Source organism: Opisthocomus hoazin, unplaced genomic scaffold (assembly GCF_030867145.1).
Source record: "Opisthocomus hoazin isolate bOpiHoa1 unplaced genomic scaffold, bOpiHoa1.hap1 HAP1_SCAFFOLD_224, whole genome shotgun sequence".
Classification (NCBI taxonomy): domain Eukaryota; kingdom Metazoa; phylum Chordata; class Aves; order Opisthocomiformes; family Opisthocomidae; genus Opisthocomus; species Opisthocomus hoazin.
Genome location: NW_027449018.1, coordinates 37501 through 43217, shown reverse-complemented (window position 1 = coordinate 43217; position 5717 = coordinate 37501).

Genomic DNA, 5717 nt, shown 5'->3' with positions numbered 1-5717 from the left:
CAGCCCGCCGCAGGCCCACCCACCCCGTGCAGGCACCCCTGCATACGGGCCTCCGGCAGGGCGGGCCTGCCGACCCCAGCCACCCCCCGCAAGCCCCCCCACCGCCGCCCCGACTGAAACAGCACAGGCAGCCCGCCGCCGGCCCTTCCCACCCCGTGCAGGCACCCCTGCATACGGGCCTCCGGCAGGGCCGGCCTGCCGCCCCCAGCCACCCGCCACAGGCCCCCCCACCGCCGCCCCGGCTGAGAGAGCACAGGCAGCCCGCCGCCGCCCCTTCCCACCCCGTGCAGGCACCCCTGCATACGGGCCTCCGGCAGGGCCGGCCTGCCGACCCCAGCCACCCCCCGCAAGCCCCCCCACCGCCGCCCCGGCTGAGAGAGCACAGGCAGCCCGCCGCCGGCCCACCCACCCTGTGCAGGCACCCCTGCATACGGGCCTCCGGCAGGACCGGCCTGCCGCCCCCAGCCACCCCCCGCAAGCCCCCCCACCGCCGCCCCGGCTGAGAGAGCACAGGCACCCCGCCGCCGCCCCTTCCCACCCCGTGCAGGCACCCCTGCATACGGGCCTCCGGCAGGGCCGGCCTGCCGCCCCCAGCCACCCCCCGCAAGCCCCCCCCACCGCCGCCCCGGCTCAGAGAGCACAGGCAGCCCGCCGCAGGCCCACCCACCCCGTGCAGGCACCCCTGCATACGGGCCTCCGGCAGGGCCGGCCTGCCGACCCCAGCCACCCCCCGCAAGCCCTCCCACCGCCGCCCCGACTGAGACAGCACAGGCAGCCCGCCGCCGGCCCTTCCCACCCCGTGCAGGCACCCCTGCATACGGGCCTCCGGCAGGGCCGGCCTGCCGCCCCCAGCCACCCCCCGCAAGCCCCCCCCACCGCCGCCCCGGCTCAGAGAGCACAGGCAGCCCGCCGCAGGCCCACCCACCCCGTGCAGGCACCCCTGCATACGGGCCTCCGGCAGGGCCGGCCTGCCGACCCCAGCCACCCCCCGCAACCCCCCCCACCGCCGCCCCGACTGAGACAGCACAGGCAGCCCGCCGCCGGCCCTTCCCACCCCGTGCAGGCACCCCTGCATACGGGCCTCCGGCAGGGCCGGCCTGCCGACCCCAGCCACCCCCCGCAAGCCCCCCCCACCGCCGCCCCGGCTCAGAGAGCACAGGCAGCCCGCCGCAGGCCCACCCACCCCGTGCAGGCACCCCTGCATACGGGCCTCCGGCAGGGCCGGCCTGCCGACCCCAGCCACCCCCCGCAACCCCCCCCACCGCCGCCCCGACTGAGACAGCACAGGCAGCCCGCCGCCGGCCCTTCCCACCCCGTGCAGGCACCCCTGCATACGGGCCTCCGGCAGGGCCGGCCTGCCGCCCCCAGCCACCCCCCGCAAGCCCCCCCACCGCCGCCCCGGCTGAGAGAGCACAGGCAACCCGCCGCCGCCCCTTCCCACCCCGTGCAGGCACCCCTGCATACGGGCCTCCGGCAGGGCCGGCCTGCCGCCCCCAGCCACCCCCCGCAAGCCCCCCCCACCGCCGCCCCGGCTCAGAGAGCACAGGCAGCCCGCCGCAGGCCCACCCACCCCGTGCAGGCACCCCTGCATACGGGCCTCCGGCAGGGCCGGCCTGCCGACCCCAGCCACCCCCCGCAACCCCCCCCACCGCCGCCCCGGCTGAGAGAGCACAGGCAGCCCGCCGCCGGCCCTTCCCACCCCGTGCAGGCACCCCTGCATACGGGCCTCCGGCAGGGCCGGCCTGCCGACCCCAGCCACCCCCCGCAACCCCCCCCACCGCCGCCCCGGCTGAGAGAGCACAGGCAGCCCGCCGCCGGCCCTTCCCACCCCGTGCAGGCACCCCTGCATACGGGCCTCCGGCAGGGCCGGCCTGCCGCCCCCAGCCACCCGCCACAGGCCCCCCCACCGCCGCCCCGGCTGAGAGAGCACAGGCAGCCCGCCGCCGGCCCTTCCCACCCCGTGCAGGCACCCCTGCATACGGGCCTCCGGCAGGGCCGGCCTGCCGCCCCCAGCCACCCCCCGCAAGCCCCCCCACCGCCGCCCCGGCTCAGAGAGCACAGGCACCCCGCCGCCGCCCCTTCCCACCCCGTGCAGGCACCCCTGCATACGGGCCTCCGGCAGGGCCGGCCTGCCGCCCCCAGCCACCCCCCGCAAGCCCCCCCCACCGCCGCCCCGGCTCAGAGAGCACAGGCAGCCCGCCGCAGGCCCACCCACCCCGTGCAGGCACCCCTGCATACGGGCCTCCGGCAGGGCGGGCCTGCCGCCCCAAGCCACCCCCCGCAAGCCCCCCCACCGCCGCCCCGGCTGAGAGAGCACAGGCAGCCCGCCGCCGCCCCTTCCCACCCCGTGCAGGCACCCCTGCATACGGGCCTCCAGCACGGGCGACCCGCTCTGTCCGCAGGGAGGACAGGTCTACCCCTTCTGCCGGCAGGGAGGCCAGGTCTACCCGTTCTGCCGGCAGGGAGGCCAGGTCTACCCGTTTTACCTGCAGGGAGACCAGGTCTACCCGTTCTGCCGGCAGGGAGGCCAGGTCTACCCGTTTTACCGGCAGGGATGCCAGGTCTACCCGTTCTGGCGGCAGGGAGGCCAGGTCTACCTGTTTTACCGGCAGGGATGCCAGGTCTACCCGTTCTAGCGGCAGGGAGACCAGGTCTACCCGTATTGCCGGCAGGGATGCCAGGTCTACCCGTTTTTCCGGCAGGGATGCCAGGTCTACCCATTTACCGGCAGGGATGCCAGGTCTACCCGTTTTGCCGGCAGGGATGCCAGGTCTACCCGTTCTGGCGGCAGGGAGAACAGGTCTACCCGTTTTACCTGCAGGGAGAACAGGTCTACCCGTTTTGCCGGCAGGGATGCCAGGTCTACCCGTTTTACCTGCAGGGATGCCAGGTCTACCCGTTTTACCGGCAGGGAGGCCAGGTCTACCCATGTTGCCGGCAGGGAGGCCAGGTCTACCCGTTCTAGCGGCAGGGAGACCAGGTCTACCCATTTACCGGCAGGGAGACCAGGTCTACCCGTTTTGCCGGCAGGGATGCCAGGTCTACCCGTTTTGCCGGCAGGGAGAACAGGTCTACCCGTTTTACCTGCAGGGAGGCCATGTCTACCCGTTTTACCGGCAGGGAGACCAGGTCTACCCGTTTTGCCGGCAGGGATGCCAGGTCTACCCGTTTTGCCGGCAGGGAGACCAGGTCTACCCGTTCTGCCGGCAGGGATACCAGGTCTACCCGTTTTACCTGCACGGAGACCAGGTCTACCCATTTTACCGGCAGGGAGGCCAGGTCTACCCGTTCTGGCGGCAGGGAGAACAGGTCTACCCTTTTTGCCGGCAGGGAGACCAGGTCTACCCGTTTTACCGGCAGGGATGCCAGGTCTACCCGTTTTGCCGGCAGGGATAACAGGTCTACCCGTTTTACCTGCAGGGAGACCAGGTCTACCCGTTTTACCGGCAGGGAGACCAGGTCTACCCGTTTTGCCGGCAGGGATGCCAGGTCTACCCGTTCTGGCGGCAGGGAGGCCAGGTCTACCCGTTCTGCCGGCAGGGAGGCCAGGTCTACCCGTTTTGCCGGCAGGGAGAACAGGTCTACCCGTTTTACCGGCAGGGAGACCAGGTCTACCCGTTTTGCCGGCAGGGATGCCAGGTCTACCCGTTCTGGCGGCAGGGAGGCCAGGTCTACCCGTTCTGCCGGCAGGGAGGCCAGGTCTACCCGTTTTACCTGCAGGGAGGCCAGGTCTACCCGTTTTGGCGGCAGGGAGACCAGGTCTACCCGTTTTGCCGGCAGGGATGCCAGGTCTACCCGCTTCCGGCAGGGATGCCAGGTCTACCCGGTTCCAGGCAGGGAGGCCTCGTCTACCCGTTCTGCCGGCAGGGAGGCCAGGTCTACCCGTTTTACCGGCAGGGATGCCAGGTCTACCCGCTTCCGGCAGGGATGCCAGGTCTACCCGGTTCCAGGCAGGGAGGCCTCGTCTACCCGTTCTGCCGGCAGGGAGGCCAGGTCTACCCGTTTTACCGGCAGGGATGCCAGGTCTACCCGCTTCCGGCAGGGATGCCAGGTCTACCCGGTTCCAGGCAGGGAGGCCTCGTCTACCCGTTCTGCCGGCAGGGAGGCCAGGTCTACCCGTTTTACCGTCCGCCGGGTCCGGTGTGCCCGATGTGGCCGCCGGAGCTGCCGGCGGAAAGGGATGCCTCGTCTACCTCGCTCCGGCGGGACTTTGGCTCCACCGCGGTTCTGGCAGGTAGACGTCTTGCCCGGTTCTTCTTCGGAGCTGCCGAAGGGGTCGCTGCTTTGCGCTGCCTCCAGTTACGTCATGGTAAGAGTCGGCGGCGCTCGCGCGCCTCCCCGCTGGGGGAAGACGGTTCTCTTCGAGCCCGCCGGGGCCGGGGACCTCGCTGTCCGTATACTAGGGCAGAGGGCTGGCGCTCGCGGACCAGCGCCATCGAACCGCTGCAGCTACTCGCGGTTCAGCCGGCAGACTCGGGCGTTGCACGGCGGCTGTGGCCGTGGCCGTTCTGCCTCCTACCTATCGCGCACGGCGCTTCCGACTGCCAGAAGCCGCGCGAAGCCGCTGCTTGCCCGCAGGCTCCGGTGGCCGTTGCCGACTGGAGCGAGGGCTCCAAGAGGGGTTTCTCCAGGGCCGGGCCGAGACGGGCGGCGGTCGCCGGCACTCGAACGCTTGTCACCCGCGGCTCAGCCGGCAGACTCGGGCGTTGCCCGGCGGCCCTGGCCGTGGCCGTTCTGCCTCCTACCTATCGCGCACGGCGCTTCCGACTGCCAGAAGCCGCGCGAAGCCGCTGCTTGCCCGCAGGCTCCGGTGGCCGTTGCCGACTGGAGCGAGGGCTCCAAGAGGGGTTTCTCCAGGGCCGGGCCGAGACCGGCGGCGGTCGCCGGCACTCGAACGCTTGTCAGCCGCGGCTCAGCGGGCAGACTCGGGCGTTGCCCGGCGGCCCTGGCCGTGGCCGTTCTGCCTCCTACCTATCGCGCACGGCGCTTCCGACTGCCAGAAGCCGCGCGAAGCCGCTGCTTGCCCGCAGGCTCCGGTGGCCGTTGCCGACTGGAGCGAGGGCTCCAAGAGGGGTTTCTCCAGGGCCGGGCCGAGACCGGCGGCGGTCGCCGGCACTCGAACGCTTGTCACCCGCGGCTCAGCCGGCAGACTCGGGCGTTGCCCGGCGGCCCTGGCCGTGGCCGTTCTGCCTCCTACCTATCGCGCACGGCGCTTCCGACTGCCAGAAGCCGCGCGAAGCCGCTGCTTGCCCGCAGGCTCCGGTGGCCGTTGCCGACTGGAGCGAGGGCTCCAAGAGGGGTTTCTCCAGGGCCGGGCCGAGACCGGCGGCGGTCGCCGGCACTCGAACGCTTGTCACCCGCGGCTCAGCCGGCAGACTCGGGCGTTGCCCGGCGGCCCTGGCCGTGGCCGTTCTGCCTCCTACCTATCGCGCACGGCGCTTCCGACTGCCAGAAGCCGCGCGAAGCCGCTGCTTGCCCGCAGGCTCCGGTGGCCGTTGCCGACTGGAGCGAGGGCTCCAAGAGGGGTTTCTCCAGGGCCGGGCCGAGACCGGCGGCGGTCGCCGGCACTCGAACGCTTGTCACCCGCGGCTCAGCCGGCAGACTCGGGCGTTGCCCGGCGACCCTGGCCGTGGCCGTTCTGCCTCCTACCTATCGCGCACGGCGCTTCCGACTGCCAGAAGCCGCGCGAAGCCGCTGCTTGCCCGCAGGCTCCGGTG